Source organism: Adiantum capillus-veneris, chromosome 28 (assembly GCF_014529385.1).
Source record: "Adiantum capillus-veneris isolate H3 chromosome 28, ASM1452938v2, whole genome shotgun sequence".
Classification (NCBI taxonomy): Eukaryota; Viridiplantae; Streptophyta; class Polypodiopsida; order Polypodiales; family Pteridaceae; genus Adiantum; species Adiantum capillus-veneris.
In genome coordinates this window covers 68,747,806-68,754,355 of record NC_140958.1, presented here as the reverse complement: position 1 = coordinate 68,754,355, position 6,550 = coordinate 68,747,806, and positions in this window count along the sequence as shown.

Sequence of the window (6,550 nt, the reverse complement as noted above, 5' to 3'; positions counted from 1 at the left end):
CAAAAGTCAAGCTTTACCGCATTCTTTTTGGCTTGAGGCCATCATGTGTGCCACTTATGTACTTAACAGGTGTCCTACAAAAGCTTTGCAGTCTATTACTCCATATGAAGCATGGCATGATAGAAAGCCTTCTATTGAGCACATGCGTATTTTTGGTTGTTTGACAATATGCTTTCGTGCCACAAACACAGCGCAGAAAATTGGATGATAAGGCTGTCAAATGTATTTTTGTTGGTTATAGTGCTGAAAGCAAAGGTTACAGGTTGTATCATCCACAAACAAAACGTATTCTGGTTTCACGGGATGTAGTGTTTGTGGAAGATTCTGTTCAGCCCTTGATGTCATGTACTAGAGACAGTAATGTAAGCTCACAGGTCATTTATGACACTTTGTTGCCTCTTTTCAGTGGTGGAAATACGAATGTAAGTTCCAATGACGCAAATGTACAGCCTATGGGGGTTTCTGAAAATGTTGCAGATCAGCCTATTAACTGATGCAGATGTACATGATGTACTTGATGAGGAAAGGGCTGAAAATGAGCAGGCTAGAGGTATGCCAAAATGGCTGGTGCACACTTTGCATGACAGTAAATTGGATGCACCTTTGTCTAGCCGACTTCCGCTCGTACTCCTTCAACTGGTATGAGAGCTCAGATCGAGGCTCGAGGCAGCATTTGCAGGTAGCCAGAGTCACCTGCTCAGATTGGAGTGAGATTCTGAGATCATCTCGGCCACCGTTCGGCTTCGACAAAGCTCTGCGCATGCCATTTTTGACTACGTGGTCTTGGCGGGTGCAGATCCGACTCTGCAAATTTGGGGTTTTCGGCCTACAACTACAGGTGCTGAGGATATCGGCACTCCCAGAGTGTTGATTTGTGGTTGTCTACACATCGAAGGACGGCTCACAGTTCTTGGAGGCGTGTCACATACGACACGGGCACATCTACACACAGACTGTAGGCGACATCCACTAGTTCATCAGGTAGCTTGTGTTTGCTGCTTGATATTCCAGATTTCATCCTGACATTGCAGGTACTTCCACATGGGATGTATTGTCAGAGATGATGTATGTCTGTTGAGGGTTTGCTGGCTATGAGTCACGTAGCAAACAACCGTCGCAGCGATTACAGCACACAGTGGGAAATTTGTGGATGTATGACTTTGTGGGAAGTCTATGTATTGTCAGATTTACTGCAGCCTTTGTTGAGGGTCGAGTGAGGTTTTATTGAGCTGGGGGATTCTCGAATGTTGAGATCCTTTCGATGATACAGATCTTGGAGCGATCCCTCGAGCACCCTTAGATAGGCAACTAGGATGTATTGACTGTGAGTTAGACAGTTGGGATTGCATCTTTGCTTTACTGCCGTTGAGGCATTGTCGCAGTCTATGCTTACAGGACAGTGACAGGACAGTGAGAGACAGTACAGGTGCAGGACAGGTTTACCCACAGCTTACAGTGTTAGAGAGATAGTGGTTTTTTGAGCTGTTTTTGAGTACACCAGAGCCATTTTACAAAGGAGACTCTGCCAAAATTTCTGCAGAATCTGAAGCTTTCTTGGTTCATTTGACAGGTTGATATTGGTTCAGAGGTCAATTTACAGGGGAAACTCTGCCGAATTTTTCCAAGGAAAGTAAACTACTGTGAAGCGTAGCTATGGCTGGATCACAGGACACTGCTCTTTACAATATCAAGAAACTGGATGGAACCAATTTCCCATTGTGGAAGAAGTAGATTTGGCCCGTGTTGGTACAAAAGAAGCAGATAAAACCTATAAAGCTCAAGGGGATAAAACCAGAAGATATGGACGAAGATGAATGGAGCGAAATGGACGAATTTTTCCCAAGAAAGTAAACTACTGTGAAGCATAGTTATGGCTGGATCACAGGACACTACTCTTTACAATATCAAGAAACTGGATGGAACCAATTTCCCATTGTGGAAGAAGCAGATTTGGCACGTGTTGGTACAAAGAAGCAGATAAAACCTATAAAGCTCAAGGGGATAAAACAAGAAGATATGGACAAAGATGAATGGAGCGAAATGGATGAATTGGCACTTTCTACCATTATGCTGACTTTGGCAGAAAGCGTTTACTTCAATGTAGCAGACGAGATGTCGGCCTATCAAGCATGGTTAAAGTTGAGTGATCTTTATGAGAAGCAGAGTGCAGCTTCACAGGTATACTGGCTTAAGAAGCTTGTTGACTTGAAGATGAAAGAAGGGACACCTATGTCCAATCATCTGAATGAATTCAACACAATCTACAGTCAATTGTCAGCTCAAGGTGTCAAGTTTGATGAACCTGTTAGAGCTATGTTCCTGTTGATCACATTGCCGGAAAGTTGGGACACTTTTCGCACAGCTTTGAGTAATTCTGCACCTCCAGATGGTTTGAACATAGCAGGTGTAGAAGGAAGTCTACTTACTGAATAAACCAATAGAAAGACAATGGACTTACTGAATAAACCAATAGAAAGACAATGGACAAAGGCAAAGGAACAACCTTAGTTGTCAGGGGAAGGACCAAAGAAAAGTACAAAGGTGGAAAGAGGAATCAGTCTCGTAGCAAGTCCCGCAGTGCTAAAGGAAAGAGTGACATAGAATTCTACCATTGTGGCAAGAAGGGTCACATGAAAAGAGACTGCAGAGAATGGAAAGCAGAAAAAGGTAAAGAGAAAGCTGAAGATCATGGTGAGAAGAACAAGTCCTCAGTGAAGATTCAAGAAATAAATGTGACAAACACTGTTGCAGAGGATGACAGTCTAGTGTCAGGAGACATCTACTTCTTGAAGAATACAATGGACTCAGCTCTTCTTACAGCATCTGATGGAAATGCACTGAGTGACTAGATTATAGACTCAGGGGAATCACTTCATGTGTCTCCAAACAAGGAGTGGTTTACCTCTTATGTGACCACTAAAGATCATGTTCGGCTAGGCAATGGGCAGACATGTGAGATCTTAGGTGTTGGAGATGTTCAATTGAAGTTTCAGAATGGCTCTGCTTTCACGCTGAAGAATGTGAGACATGTTCCCGCAATTACAAAGCGCTTGATCAGCACAGGTTTACTTGATGATGCTGGCTACGTCACTACTTTTGGACAGAACATGTGGAAGATATCCAAGGGTTCTATGACAGTAGCACATGGAGTAAAGTCTGGAGGACTTTACACGATTTATGTATCAAATGTCTCTAAAAATGTAATCAATGTAACCGAGCAGCCGAACGTTTCTTTGTGGCATAGCCGGTTAGGACATATGTCCAAGAAGGGAATGGAAATCTTGTCTCGTTCTGGTTATTTGCCTGGCTTGTCATTTAATGATTTTGAATTTTGTGAACATTGTCTGTATGGTAAGCAAACACAACAACCACATAAGCATAGAAGTAGTAGAAGAGATACACAGTTGGCACTTGTTCATAGTGATTTGTGTGGACCTATGCCTAACCTATCTCTAGGGGGAGCTTCTTACTTTATGACATTTATAGATGATTACTCGAGGAAAGTATGGGTTTACTTTCTCAAGCACAAGGATGAAGCGTTTAGTGTTTTCAAAACGTTTGTGACACTTGTGGAGAATCAGAGTGGCAAGAAGCTTAAATGCTTACGCACTGACAATGGTGGAGAGTATGTTTCAAAGGCCTTTCAAGACTTTTGTGAGTCAAAAGGTATAAAACGTGAACTTACTTCTCCTTACAATACTCCTCAAAATGGTGTTGCTGAGAGGATGAATAGGACCATACAAGAGAAGGTCAGAAGTAATTTGTCTAATGCACAGCTGCCAAATGGGTTTTGGTCTGAAGCTGTATCAACAGCTGTTCATCTTGTAAATAGATCTCCTAGCAAGGTTTTGCAGAAGGATTCAGTGCCAGAGATGGTATGGTGAGGCAAAATGCTCTCATACAAGCATCTCAGAGTCTTTGGCTGTGAGGCATATACTCATGTTCCAAAGGAATTTAGGACCAAACTTGAGCCAAAGAGTAGAAAGTGCATCTTTCTAGGCTATGGTAATTCTGGTGAGATGGGGTACAGACTTTGGGATCCCGAATCCAGAAAGGTTTTCCGCAGCAATGATGTTCACTTTAATGAATCCAAATATCATTGAAACCAGAGAGGGTTGAGGAGATTAGAAGAGTTGTCTTCGAAGAAGATGGACCTGCACGTGCAAGACAAAATGTCAGGGATCAAGAGGAGCAAGGACAGGATAGATTGGAACCACAGGTTCTGACTGAGCCTGAGCCACCTATTGTGCATAGATCTGGACGTATCAGGCGACCTCCTGATAGGTTTGTTCCATCTATGAACTATGTCATGTTGACTGATTGCAATGAGCCTTCATGTTACAAGGAAGCAGTGCAAATGAAGGACTCCGAGAATTGGCAATTGGCCATGCAGTCAGAGATGACATATCTGCATAAAAACCAGACATGGAAGCTAGTTAAATTACCACAGGGCAAAAAGTCTCTACCTTATAAATGTAAGATCACCACTCATGATAGTCAGCCAAAGTACAAAGCAAGGCTTGTTGCCAAGGGCTTTAAGCAAGAACAAGGCATTGACTTTGATGAAGTCTTCTCTCCGGTGGTCAAGATGACTACATTGAGATGCTTTCTTGCATTGGTTGCCATATTAGATTTGGTGTTGCACCAAATGGATGTCAAGACAGCATTCTTGCATGGTGATTTAGATGTGGAAATTTACATGCAGCAGCCAGAAGGGTTTGTTGAGAAAGGCAAGGAAGATTGGGTATGCTAGTTGTTAAAGAGTCTTTATGGCTTAAAACAATCACAGAGGGCATGGTACCATAAATTCCACAAGTTTATGCTTTCTCAAGGCTACAAACGTAGTGAGTTCGATCACTGTCTATATACAAAGAAGGCTAAGGATGGTAGTTGGCTGATCCTTATTTTGTATGTGGATGACATGTTGATTGTTGGCAAGCACTTGGAAGAAATTTCAGCTTTGAAGTCAAAGTTGGCAAAATCGTTTGACATGAAAGACATGGGTGAGGCAAGTCATATACTTGGTATGCGCATTGAGAGAGACAGATCAAAGAAGTTGATTTGGTTATCTCAAACAGAGTATATTGACAAGGTTTTGCAACGTTTCAATATGGAGAAGGGAAAGGCATTGAGTGTTCCATTGCCACCATATGTGAAACTTAGCAAACAAGATTGTCCTGTGTCTGAGGAAGAACAGGCTGAAATGGATAAGATTCCATATGCGTCTGCACTGGGTAGTTTAATGTATGCAATGATTGCTACTTGCCCAGACATTGCATTTGCAGTGGGAGTAGTAAGTCGATACATGTCAAACCCAGGCAAGAAACATTGGGAGGCAGTGAAAGGAATATTGAGATACCTGAAAGCTACAAAGAGTATGCGTATATGCTATGGGAGTTAGGAGGTAAGTGTAAAGGGTTTTACAGACTCAGATTATGCAGGTGACTTAGACAACCGAAGGTCTACATCAGGGTATGTCTTTACATTGGCTAGTGGAGCAGTATCATGGCGTTCTAGATTACAAGATTGTGTTACTCAGTCTACTACAAAGGCTGAATATGTTGCACCATCAGAGGCATGCAAAGAATCAATTTGGCTTAATCGACTAGTAACAGATTTGGGAATCAAAGAAGAGATGCCTGTGTTATATTGTGATAGTCAGAGTGCTATACAATTGGCTTGCAATCCAGTTTATCACTCAAAGACAAAGCATGTGGATGTGAAGTATCATTTCATCAGGGAAATGCTCGAGGATAAGCAAATTCAGCTTGTCAAAGTTCACACCACAGAAAATCCTTCTGATCTACTTACAAAAGGACTTCCCTCAGAGAGATTTGCGCATTTTCTCAAGCAGTTAGGTGTAGGGTAGTACATCACTTCTCTACATCTCTTGTATATTAGCTTGTATAGTAGCTTCTCTCACACTTAAAGTACCACATTGGACTTTAAGTGGGAGGTTGTTGGGGTATAAAGCCCAATGTGGTCGCCCAGGTAAGTGGGCGGGCCACCAGGTATGTACACATATTCTTTTGTAAAAACCTAATAAGAACTCACTATGCTCTACACATTACAGTAGAGCGAGTTCACCATATCGTCGTGCTCTTCTTCTCGCACTCTCTCTCGCGTCGCACTTCCACTCATACTCCTTCAGCTTGGTGGCCAACTCTATAGATATAAAATTGTGAGTAGAACCAGGGTCAAAAAGAATAAAAGCATCATGTTCTCTTACCTTTCCCCAAGCATGGCATAGAGGAGATCCTTTGTGGTGAGTTTGGTGAGTCTCCTACTCTTGGATTTCAACCAAGGTAGCTCTAGGAGGATCTTGGTGGTTGTTCTTTTGGGGACAAGCGTGGTATGCATGCCCTTGTTCGCCGCACTTGAAACACCGGTTATCCTTGCGATAACGCTCAAGCTTCAGGAGAGAGTTTGTTTTTACCTTTGTAAACTCCCTTCTCTTTAGCTTTGTTGGAGTTGCCCTTAGGAGACTTTTGGACATTGTCCTTCCCCTTAGGCTCGTTGGAACCCTTGTTTTTCGTGGGCTTATTATTTC